The following is a 12,117-nucleotide window of genomic DNA, read 5'->3' as shown; positions in this document are numbered from 1 at the left end:
ACGTAAGGATTGCCAGAGTCACCAAAAGCTAAGAAGAGGCAAAGAAGAATTCTTCCCTAGAGGCTTCCAAGGGAGCATGGCCTTGCCAACACCTTAATTCAGACTTGTAGGCTCTAGAACTGTGAGAGAATAAATTTCTGTTGTTTTAAGCTACCTAGTTTGTGATCATTTATGGCAGCCCTCAGAAACTAAAATACCCTCTGTGAATGAAGATGAATGAGATGTACCTCATGGAGTTTGTCTTCTAGGAGACACTCCCTGGATTCCTGGCTTCCATACACTCAAGTAGCTGCATCTTGGTTTGTATACCATACTCCTTAGGCACCAGGATCCTGACCTCACCTCCAACCTCTACAAGTTGAATTGCTGTCCCCCGTGGTCCATCTGCAGGTGGCTAATTGAATGGATGTCCGGTTGTAGAGCTCCGCTTGGGCTATACTCAGTGAGTCCAGGCAGTGCTAAGGGCAGGGTGACATTTATAGAGTCTATTTTCTGCAAGGACTGTGAGGCCACCACTCACTGTGCACGAGCAGTTCTCCTTGGAGTTCTGGAAAAGCCTGAATCCACATGGATGTGATTAGTTTGGTGGAAGTTCTGGCTGCCCCTGTCCAGCTGACAGTATCCTCATACTGGTTAGGAAGCTCAGCTCTCATCCAGCAAGCATCAGCTTATAACTGTAGAACAAAAGTTGCTTCCAGTGCTTGTTTGCCTCTATGGGTTCTAGTTTTCTTGTTTCTGGCCTCTGAAGAAATCCTTACTGTTTAACAATTTTGCTACAGATTTTAAACACTTGAAATATTTTATTCAACATATTAACTTGTACTGTACAGGAGTATTTTCCTTTTTTTTTCAATATATGAAGTTTATTGTCAAATTGGTTTCCATACAACACCCAGTGCTCATCCCAAAAGGTGTCCTCCTCAATACCCATCACCCCCACCCCCCCACCCCCATCAACCCTCAGTTTGTTCTCAGTTTTTAACAGTCTCTTATGCTTTGGCTCTCTTCCACTCTAACCTCTTTTTTTTTTTTTTCCTTCCCCTCCCCCATGGTTTCTGTTAAGTTTCTCAGGATCCACATAAGAGTGAGACCATATGGTATCTGTCTTTCTCTGTATGGCTTATTTCACTTAGAATAACACTCTCCAGTTCCATCCATGTTGCTACAAAGGGCCATATTTAATTCTTTCTCATTGCCACGTAGTACTCCATTGTGTATATAAGCCACAATTTCTTTATCCGTTCATCAGTTGATGGACATTTCGGCTCTTTCCATAATTTGGCTATTGTTGAGAGTGCTGCTATAAACATTGGGGTACAAATGCCCCCTATGCATCAGTACTCCTGTATCCCTTGGGTAAATTCCTAGCAGTGCTATTGCTGAGTCATAGGGTAGGTCTATTTTTAATTTTTTGAGGAACCTCCACACTGTTTTCCAGAGTGGCTGCAACAATTTGCATTCCCACCAACAGTGCAAGAGGGTTCCCGTTTCTCCACATCCTCTCCAGCACCCATAGTTTCCTGATTTGTTGATTTTGGCCACTCTGACTGGCGTGAGGTGGTATCTGAGTGTGGTTTTGATTTGTATTTCCCTGATGAGGAGCGACGTTGAGCATCTTTTCATGTGCCTGTTGGCCATCCGGATGTCTTCTTTAGAGAAGTGTCTATTCATGTTTTCTGCCCATTTCTTCACTGGGTTATTGTTTTTCGGCTGTGAGTTTGGTGAGCTCTTTATAGGTTTTGGATACTAGCCCTTTGTCCAATATGTCATTTGCAAATATCTTTTCCCATTCCGTTGGTTGCCTTTTAGTTTATTGGTTGTTTCCTTTGCTGTGCAGAAGCTTTTTATCTTCATAAGGTCCCAGTAGTTCATTTTTGCTTTTAATTCCTTTGCCTTTGGGGATGTGTCAAGTAAGAAATTGTTGAGGCTGAGGTCAGAGAGGTCTTTTCCTGCTTTCTCCTCTAGGGTTTTGATGGTTTCCTGTCTCACATTTAGGTCCTTTATCCATTTTGAGTTTATTTGTGAATGGTGTTAGAAAGTGGTGAGTTTCATCCTTCTGCATGTTGCTGTCCAGTTCTCCCAGCACCATTTGTTAAAGAGACTGTCTTTTTTCTATTGGATATTCTTTCCTGCTTTGTCAAAGATTAGTTTGGGGCGCCTGGGTGGCGCAGTCGGTTAAGCGTCCGACTTCAGCCAGGTCACGATCTCGCGGTCCATGGGTTCGAGCCCCGTGTCAGGCTCTGGGCTGATGGCTCGGAGCCTGGAGCCTGCTTTGGATTCTGTGTCTCCCTCTCTCTCTGTCCCTCCCCCGTTCATGCTCTGTCTCTCTCTGTCCCAAAAATTAAAACAAAACAAAACAAAACAAAACAAAAATTTGAAAGATTAGTTGGCCATACGTTTGTGGGTCAGGTTCTGGGGTTTCTATTCTATTCCATTGGTCTATGTGTCTGTTTTTGTGCCAATACCATACTGTCTTGAGGATTACAGCTTTGTAGTAGAGGCTAAAGTTTGGGATTGTGATGCCTCCTGTTTTGGTCTTCTTCTTCAAAATTACTTGGCTATTCGGGGCCTTTTGTGGTTCCATATGAATTTTAGGATTACTTGTTCTAGTTTTGAGAAGAATGCTGGTGCCATTTTGATTGGGATTGCATTGAATGTGTAGATAGCTTTGGGTAGTATTGGCATTTTAACAATATTTATTCTTCCAATCCATGAACATGGAATGTTTTTCCATTTCTTTGTATCTTCTTCAATTTCCTTCATAAGCTTTCTATAGTTTTCAGCATACAGATCTTTTACATCTTTGGTTAGATTTATTTCTAGGTATTTTATGCTTCTTGGTGCAATTGTGAATGGGATCAGTTTCTTTACTTGCCTTTCTGTTGCTTCATTATTAGTGTATAAGAATGCAACTGATTTCTGTACATTGATTTTGTATCCTGCAACTTTGCTGAATTCATGTATCAGTTCTAGCAGACTTCTGGTGGAGTCTATCGGATTTTCCATGTATAATATCATGTCATCTGCAAAAAGTGAAAGCTTGACTTCATCTTTGCCAATTTTGATGCCTTTGATTTCCTTTTATTGTCTGATTGCTGATGCTAGCACTTCCAACACTATGTTAAAAAACAACGGTGAGAGTGGGCATCCCTGTTGTGTTCCTGATCTCAGGGAAAAAGCTCTCAGTTTTTCCCCATTGAGGATGATGTTAGCTGTGGGCTTTTCATAAATGGCTTTTATGATCTTTAAGTATGTTCCTTCTATCCCGACTTTCTCGAGGGTTTTTATTAAGAAAGGTTGCTGGATTTTGTCAAAGGCCTTTTCTGCATCGATTGACAGGATCATATGGTTCTTATATTTTCTTTTATTAATGTGATGTATCACAATGATTGATTTGCGAATGTTGAACCAGCCCTGCATCCCAGGAATGAATCCCACTTGATCATGGTGAATAATTCTTTTTATATGCCGTTGAATTCGATTTGCTAGTATCTTATTGAGAATTTTTGCATCCATATTCATCAGGGATATTGGCCTGTAGTTCTCTTTTTTTACTGGGTCTCTCTCTGGTTTAGGAATCAAAGTAATACTGGCTTCATAGAATGAGTCTGGAAGTTTTCCTTCCCTTTCTATTTCTTGGAATAGCTTGAGAAGGATAGGTATTAGCTCTGCTTTAAACGTCTGGTAGAACTCCCCTGGGAAGCCATCTGGTCCTGGACTCTTATTTGTTGGGAGATTTTTGATGACTGATTCAATTTCTTGGCTGGTTATGGGTCTGTTCAAGCTTTCTATTTCCTCCTGATTGAGTTTTGGAAGTGTGTGGGTGTTCAGGAATTTGTCCATTTCTTCCAGGTTGTCCAGTTTGTTGGCATATAATTTTTCATAGTATTCCCTGATAATTGTTTGTATCTCTGAGGGATTGGTTGTAATAATTCCATTTTCATTCATGATTTTATCTATTTGGGTCATCTCCCTTTTCTTTTTGAGAAGCCTGGCTAGAGGTTTATCAATTTTATTCTTTCAAAAAACCAACTCTTGGTTTCGTTGATCTGCTCTACAGTTTTTTTAGATTCTATATTGTTTATTTCTGCTCTGATCTTTATTATTTCTCTTCTTCTGCTGGGTGTGGGGTGTCTTTGCTGTTCTGCTTCTAGTTCCTTTAGGTGTGCTGTTAGATTTTGTATTTGGGATTTTTCTTGTTTCTTGAGATAGGCCTGGATTGCAATGTATTTTCCTCTTAGGACTGCCTTCGCTGCATCCCAAAGCGTTTGGATTGTTGTATTTTCATTTTCGTTTGTTTCCATATATTTTTTAATTTCTTCTCTAATTGCCTGGTTGACCCACACATTCATTAGTAGGGTGTTCTTTAACCTCCATGCTTTTGGAGGTTTTCCAGACTTTTTCCTGTGGTTGATTTCAAGCTTCATAGCATTGTGGTCTGAAAGTATGCATGGTATGATCTCAATTCTTGTATACTTATGAAGGGCAGTTTTGTGACCCAGTATGTGATCTATCTTGGAGAATGTTCCATGTGCACTCGAGAAGACAGTATATTCTGTTGCTTTGGGATGCAGAGTTCTAAATATATCTGTCAAGTCCATCTGATCCAATGTCTCATTCAGGGCCCTTGTTTCTTTATTGACTATGTGTCTAGATGATCTATCCATTTCTGTAAGTGGGGTGTTAAAGTCCCCTGCAATTACCACATTCTTATCAATAAGGTTGCTTATGTTTGTGAGTAATTGTTTTATGTATTTGGGGGCTCCTGTATTCGGCACATAGACATTTATAATTGTTAGCTCTTCCTGATGGATAGACCCTGTGATTAGTATAGAATGCCCTTCTTCATCTCTTGTTACAACCTTTAATTTAAAGTCTAGTTTGTCTGATACAAGTATGGCTACTCCAGCTTTCTTCTGACTTCCAGTGGCACGATAAATAGGTCTCCATCCTCTCACTCTCAATCTGAAGGTGTCCTCAGGTCTAAAATGAGTCTCTTGTAGATAGCAAATAGATGGGTCTTGTTTTTTTATCCATTCTGATACCCTATGTCTTTTGGTTGGTGCATTTAGTCCATTTACATTCAGTGTTATTATAGAAAGATATGGGTTTAGAGTCATTGTGATGTCCGTAGGTTTCATGCTTGTAGCAATGTCTCTGGTACTTTGTCTCACAGGATCCCCCTTAGGATCTCTTGTAGGGCTGGTTTAGTGGTGACGAATTCCTTCAGTTTTTGTTTGTTTGGGAAGACCTTTATCTCTCCTTCTATTCTAAATGACAGACTTGCTGGATAAAGGATTCTCGGCTGCATATTTTTCTGTTCATCACATTGAAGATCTCCTGCCATTCCTTTCTGGCCTGCCAAGTTTCAGTAGAGAGATCAGTCATGAGTCTAATAGGTCTCCCTTTATATGTTAGAGCACGTTTATCTCTAGCTGCTTTCAGAATTTTCTCTTTATCCTTGTATTTTGCCAGTTTCACTATGATATGTCGTGCAGAAGATCGATTCAAGTTACGTCTGAAGGGAGTTCTCTGTGCCTCTTGGATTTCAATGCCTTTTTTAAAAATATGGAATGCTTCATGAATTTGCATGTCATCCTTGCGCAGGGGCCATGCTAATCTTCTCTGTATCGTTCCAATTTTAGTATATGTGCTGCCGAAGTGAGCACAGGAGTATTTTCTATGAACAGTTATTCTATCATTTTGGGGGGAATAGAACAAAGCTGACTTTTCTTTTATTCCAATCTAGGTCTTCATGTGTTGCTGTTCTCAGTTGCAGTATGTTGGTATATCCTGCTTGCAAAATCCGCTTGTGGAAGCATATGAAGCTTATTCCTTTGACCTATCATAACCTTATAATGACCACATTTGCAGAATCTTAAATCAGAATATATGATCTAAAAATATTACTATGTATTTATGGACTAAAGAATAGAATCTTGGAAATTTCAACTCTTATAGAACACTTCTATGTGCTTGTCAGCCATACAATAATTGCTCAGTATATGTTAGCTATCACTGTTACTATTATTATTGTTGTTGTTCTTACCTATGCCAGGAGAGCTTTAGGTAAAACTAGGATGGAAAGAAAATGTTGGTTGTCAGCGGTGGGCTGGGGGCAGACATCAGGTCTGACTGCGGCCCCGCCCACCAACTCCAGGTATACACCACAGCACAGGGGAAGTGCCCTGCAGGTCCTCACCACGCCAGGGACTATCCAAAATGACCAAGCGGAAGAACTCCCCTCAGAAGAATCTCCAGGAAATAACAACAGCTAATGAGCTGATCAAAAAGGATTTAAATAATATAACAGAAAGTGAATTTAGAATAATAGTCATAAAATTAATCGCTGGGCTTGAAAACAGTATACAGGACAGCAGAGAATCTCTTGCTACAGAGATCAAGGGACTAAGGAACAGTCACGAGGAGCTGAAAAACGCTTTAAACGAAATGCATAACAAAATGGAAACCACCACAGCTCGGATTGAAGAGGCAGAGGAGAGAATAGGTGAACTAGAAGATAAAGTTATGGAAAAAGAGGAAGCTGAGAAAAAGAGAGATAAAAAAATCCAGGAGTATGAGGGGAAAATTAGAGAATTAAGTGATACACTAAAAAGAAATAATATACGCATAATTGGTATCCCAGAGGAGGAAGAGAGAGGGAAAGGTGCTGAAGGGGTACTTGAAGAAATCATAGCTGAGAACTTCCCTGAACTGGGGAAGGAAAAAGGCATTGAAATCCAAGAGGCACAGAGAACTCCCTTCAGACGTAACTTGAATCGATCTTCTGCACGACATATCATAGTGAAACTGGCAAAATACAAGGATAAAGAGAAAATTCTGAAAGCAGCAAGGGGTAAACGTGCCCTCACATATAAAGGGAGACCTATAAGACTCGTGACTGATCTCTCTTTTGAAACTTGGCAGGCCAGAAAGAATTGGCACGAGATTTTCAGGGTGCTAGACAGAAAAAATATGCAGCCAAGAATCCTTTATCCAGCAAGTCTGTCATTTAGAATAGAAGGAGAGATAAAGGTCTTCCCAAACAAACAAAAACTGAAGGAATTTGTCACCACTAAACCAGCCCTACAAGAGATCCTAAGGGGGACCCTGTGAGACAAAGTCCCAGAGACATCACTACAAGCATAAAACATACAGACATCACAATGACTCTAAACCCGTATCTTTCTATAATAACACTGAATGTAAATGGATTAAATGCGCCAACCAAAAGACATAGGGTATCAGAATGGATAAAAAAACAAGACCCATCTATTTGCTGTCTACAAGAGACTCATTTTAGACCTGAGGACACCTTTAGATTGAGAGTGAGGGGATGGAGAACTATTTATCATGCGACTGGAAGCCAAAAGAAAGCTGGAGTAGCCATACTTATATCAGACAAACTAGACTTTAAATTAAAGGCTGTAACAAGAGATGAAGAAGGACATTATATAATAGTTACAGGGTCTATCCATCAGGAAGAGCTAACAATTATCAATGTCTATGCACCGAATACCGGAGCCCCCAAATATATAAAACAATTACTCATAAACATAAGCAACCTTATTGATAAGAATGTGGTAATTGCAGGGGACTTTAATACACCACTTACAGAAATGGATAGATCATCTAGACACACGGTCAATAAAGAAACAAGGGCCCTGAATGAGACATTGGATGAGATGGACTTGACAGATATATTTAGAACTCTGCATCCCAAAGCAACAGAATATACTTTCTTCTCGAGTGCACATGGAACATTCTCCAAGATAGATCATATACTGGGTCACAAAACAGCCCTTCATAAGTTTACAAGAATTGAAATTATACCATGCTTACTTTCAGACCACAATGCCATGAAGCTTGAAATCAACCACAGGAAAAAGTCTGGAAAACCTCCAAAAGCATGGAGGTTAAAGAACACCCTACTAACGAATGAGTGGGTCAACCAGGCAATTAGAGAAGAAATTAAAAAATATATGGAAACAAACGAAAATGAAAATACAACAATCCAAACGCTTTGGGACGCAGCAAAGGCAGTCCTGAGAGGAAAATACATTGCAATCCAGGCCTATCTCAAGAAACAAGAAAAATCCCAAATACAAAATCTAACAGCACACCTAAAGGAACTAGAAGCAGAACAGCAAAGGCAGCCTAAGCCCAGCAGAAGAAGAGAAATAATAAAGATCAGAGCAGAAATAAACAATATAGAAACTAAAAAAACTGTAGAGCAGATCAACGAAACCAAGAGTTGGTTTTTTGAAAAAATAAACAAAATTGACAAACCTCTAGCCAGGCTTCTCAAAAAGAAAAGGGAGATGACCCAAATAGATAAAATCATGAATGAAAATGGAATTATTACAACCAATCCCTCAGAGATACAAACAATTATCAGGGAATACTATGAAAACTTATATGCCAACAAATTGGACAACCTGGAAGAAATGGACGAATTCCTGAACACCCACACGCTTCCAAAACTCAATCAGGAGGAAATAGAAAGCTTGAACAGACCCATAACCAGCGAAGAAATTGAATCGGTTATCAAAAATCTCCCAACAAATAAGAGTCCAGGACCAGATGGCTTCCCAGGGGAGTTCTACCAGACGTTTAAAGCAGAGATAATACCTATCCTTCTCAAGCTATTCCAAGAAATAGAAAGGGAAGGAAAACTTCCAGACTCATTCTATGAAGCCAGTATTACTTTGATTCCTAAACCAGACAGAGACCCAGTAAAAAAAGAGAACTACAGGCCAATATCCCTGATGAATATGGATGCAAAAATTCTCAATAAGATACTAGCAAATCGAATTCAACGGCATATAAAAAGAATTATTCACCATGATCAAGTGGGATTCATTCCTGGGATGCAGGGCTGGTTCAACATTCGCAAATCAATCAACGTGATACATCACATTAACAAAAAAAGAGAGAAGAACCATATGATCCTGTCAATCGATGCAGAAAAGGCCTTCGACAAAATCCAGCACCCTTTCTTAATAAAAACCCTTGAGAAAGTCGGGATAGAAGGAACATACTTAAAGATCATAAAAGCCATTTATGAAAAGCCCACAGCTAACATCATCCTCAACGGGGAAAAACTGAAAGCTTTTTCCCTGAGATCAGGAACACGACAAGGATGCCCACTCTCACCGCTGCTGTTTAACATAGTGCTGGAAGTTCTAGCATCAGCAATCAGACAACAAAAGGAAATCAAAGGCATCAAAATTGGCAAAGATGAAGTCAAGCTTTCGCTTTTTGCAGATGACATGATATTATACATGGAAAATCCGATAGACTCCACCAAAAGTCTGCTAGAACTGATACAGGAATTCAGCAAAGTTGCAGGATACAAAATCAATGTACAGAAATCAGTTGCATTCTTATACACTAACAATGAAGCAACAGAAAGACAAATAAAGAAACTGATCCCATTCACAATTGCACCAAGAAGCATAAAATACCTAGGAATAAATCTAACCAAAGATGTAAAGGATCTGTATGCTGAAAACTATAGAAAGCTTCTGAAGGAAATTGAAGAAGATTTAAAGAAATGGAAAGACATTCCCTGCTCATGGATTGGAAAAATAAATATTGTCAAAATGTCAATACTACCCAAAGCTATCTACACATTCAATGCAATCCCAATCAAAATTGCACCAGCATTCTTCTCGAAACTAGAACAAGCAATCCTAAAATTCATATGGAACCACAAAAGGCCCCGAATAGCCAAAGGAATTTTGAAGAAGAAGACCAAAGCAGGAGGCATCACAATCCCAGACTTTAGCCTCTACTACAAAGCTGTCATCATCAAGACAGCATGGTATTGGCACCAAAACAGACACATAGACCAATGGAATAGAATAGAAACCCCAGAACTAGACCCACAAACGTATGGCCAACTCATCTTTGACAAAGCAGGAAAGAACATCCAATGGAAAAAAGACAGCCTCTTTAACAAATGGTGCTGGGAGAACTGGACAGCAACATGCAGAAGGTTGAAACTAGACCACTTTCTCACACCATTCACAAAAATAAACTCAAAATGGATAAAGGACCTAAATGTGAGACAGGAAACCATCAAAACCTTAGAGGAGAAAGCAGGAAAAGACCTCTCTGACCTCAGCCGTAGCAATCTCTTACTCGACACATCCCCAAAGGCAAGGGAATTAAAAGCAAAAGTGAATTACTGGGACCTTATGAAGATAAAAAGCTTCTGCACAGCAAAGGAAACAACCAACAAAACTAAAAGGCAACCAACGGAATGGGAAAAGATATTCGCAAATGACATATCGGACAAAGGGCTAGTATCCAAAATCTATAAAGAGCTCACCAAACTCCACACCCGAAAAACAAATAACCCAGTGAAGAAATGGGCAGAAAACATGAATAGACACTTCTCTAAAGAAGACATCCGGATGGCCAACAGGCACATGAAAAGATGTTCAGCGTCGCTCCTTATCAGGGAAATACAAATCAAAACCACACTCAGGTATCACCTCACGCCAGTCAGAGTGGCCAAAATGAACAAATCAGGAGACTATAGATGCTGGAGAGGATGTGGAGAAACGGGAACCCTCTTGCACTGTTGGTGGGAATGCAAATTGGTGCAGCCGCTCTGGAAAGCAGTGTGGAGGTTCCTCAGAAAATTAAAAATAGACCTACCCTATGACCCAGCAATAGCACTGCTAGGAATTTATCCAAGGGATACAGGAGCACTGATGCATAGGGCCACTTGTACCCCAATGTTCATAGCAGCACTCTCAACAATAGCCAAATTATGGAAAGAGCCTAAATGTCCATCAACTGATGAATGGATAAAGAAATTGTGGTTTATATACACAATGGAATATTACGTGGCAATGAGAAAAAATGAAATATGGCCTTTTGTAGCAACGTGGATGGAACTGGAGAGTGTGATGCTAAGTGAAATAAGCCATACAGAGAAAGACAGATACCATATGGTCTCACTCTTATGTGGATCCTGAGAAACTTAACAGGAACCCATGGGGGAGGGGAAGGAAAAAAAAAAAAAAAAGAGGTTAGAATGGGAGAGAGCCAAAGCATAAGAGACTGTTAAAAACTGAGAACAAACTGAGGGTTGATGGGGGGTGGGAGGGAGGAGAGGGTGGGTGATGGGTATTGAGGAGGGCACCTTTTGGGATGAGCACTGGGTGTTGTATGGAAACCAATTTGTCAATAAATTTCAGAAAAAAAAAAAATAAATAAATAAATACGGAAAAAAAAAAAAAAAAAAAAGAAAATGTTGGTTGTCATCTTCTCTTTCTTTTTTTATGTGGTGTCCCCTTTCTTAGGTCACTGAGCCTTCCAGTGAGATCTAATTCCCGGTACTGTCCTTGCAACGACCAGGGTCTGTACCTTCATCTTCTCCTCCCACTTCATCCTATTCTTCTTAAAATGTTAGTGCACATGCCTTATGTCCACTAGGCCTCTTTCCTTCTAAACTAATCTGAAATCAATAAAAGCCAAGTCCACTTAATGCTAACTGACCATGCAGTACTTAAATTTAACAGTACTCTTGAGTGTTCCAGTTAAGGAAGTGTTTAATATGACAGGTATAGCGATACAATAAAGCCCCTGTGTTGCACATTTTCAGGTGGGAATAACTTTTAGTATCATGGAGGCATAATCCACAGAATATGAGCAAAGATGAGATAGGCTATGAAAAGATGATATATAATGATAATAATTATTATTATTATTTCCATTTTACAGATGAGAAAATTTTTTTCTTAAATGTAAATGTTCAATTTGTCTTAGGTTACACAAAAATTCAGCAGGAAGTATTTGCATCAGCCCTCTCTAAATACAGAGACTCTGATCTTACACACAAAGATAGTGAACATAAATTAGTGAGTAAGGTATGCATGGGACTGTGAACCTGGCACAAAGAACAATAGGGAAGAAAAAGCATAATAGCAGTGGTTAAGGTAGAGAGCCTTGAACAATAGAAAATGGGCTTCTAGAAATTCAGAGGGTGTTTAAGAAGCTGTTTATTAATATGTTATTAGCAAATAACGTCTTACTATGTAACGGGAAATGTGAAACTTAAGAATGATACAAGAGAGGCCCATTGTCACCACTGTGACCTTG

At 39.6% G+C, this 12,117-nt stretch overlaps 1 non-coding gene across 1 annotated transcript; it reads right to left on the bottom strand.

Moving 5' to 3' along the window:
- Positions 1 to 5,562: 5,562 nt before the first annotated feature.
- Positions 5,563 to 5,669, bottom strand: LOC122488896. Its single transcript, XR_006298784.1, has one exon. It is a non-coding gene; the product is annotated as a U6 spliceosomal RNA (small nuclear RNA).
- Positions 5,670 to 12,117: the final 6,448 nt, after the last annotated feature.

This window comes from Prionailurus bengalensis, chromosome A2 (genome assembly GCF_016509475.1).
Source record: "Prionailurus bengalensis isolate Pbe53 chromosome A2, Fcat_Pben_1.1_paternal_pri, whole genome shotgun sequence".
Classification (NCBI taxonomy): domain Eukaryota; kingdom Metazoa; phylum Chordata; class Mammalia; order Carnivora; family Felidae; genus Prionailurus; species Prionailurus bengalensis.
This window is presented reverse-complemented; position numbering and strand designations above follow the sequence as displayed.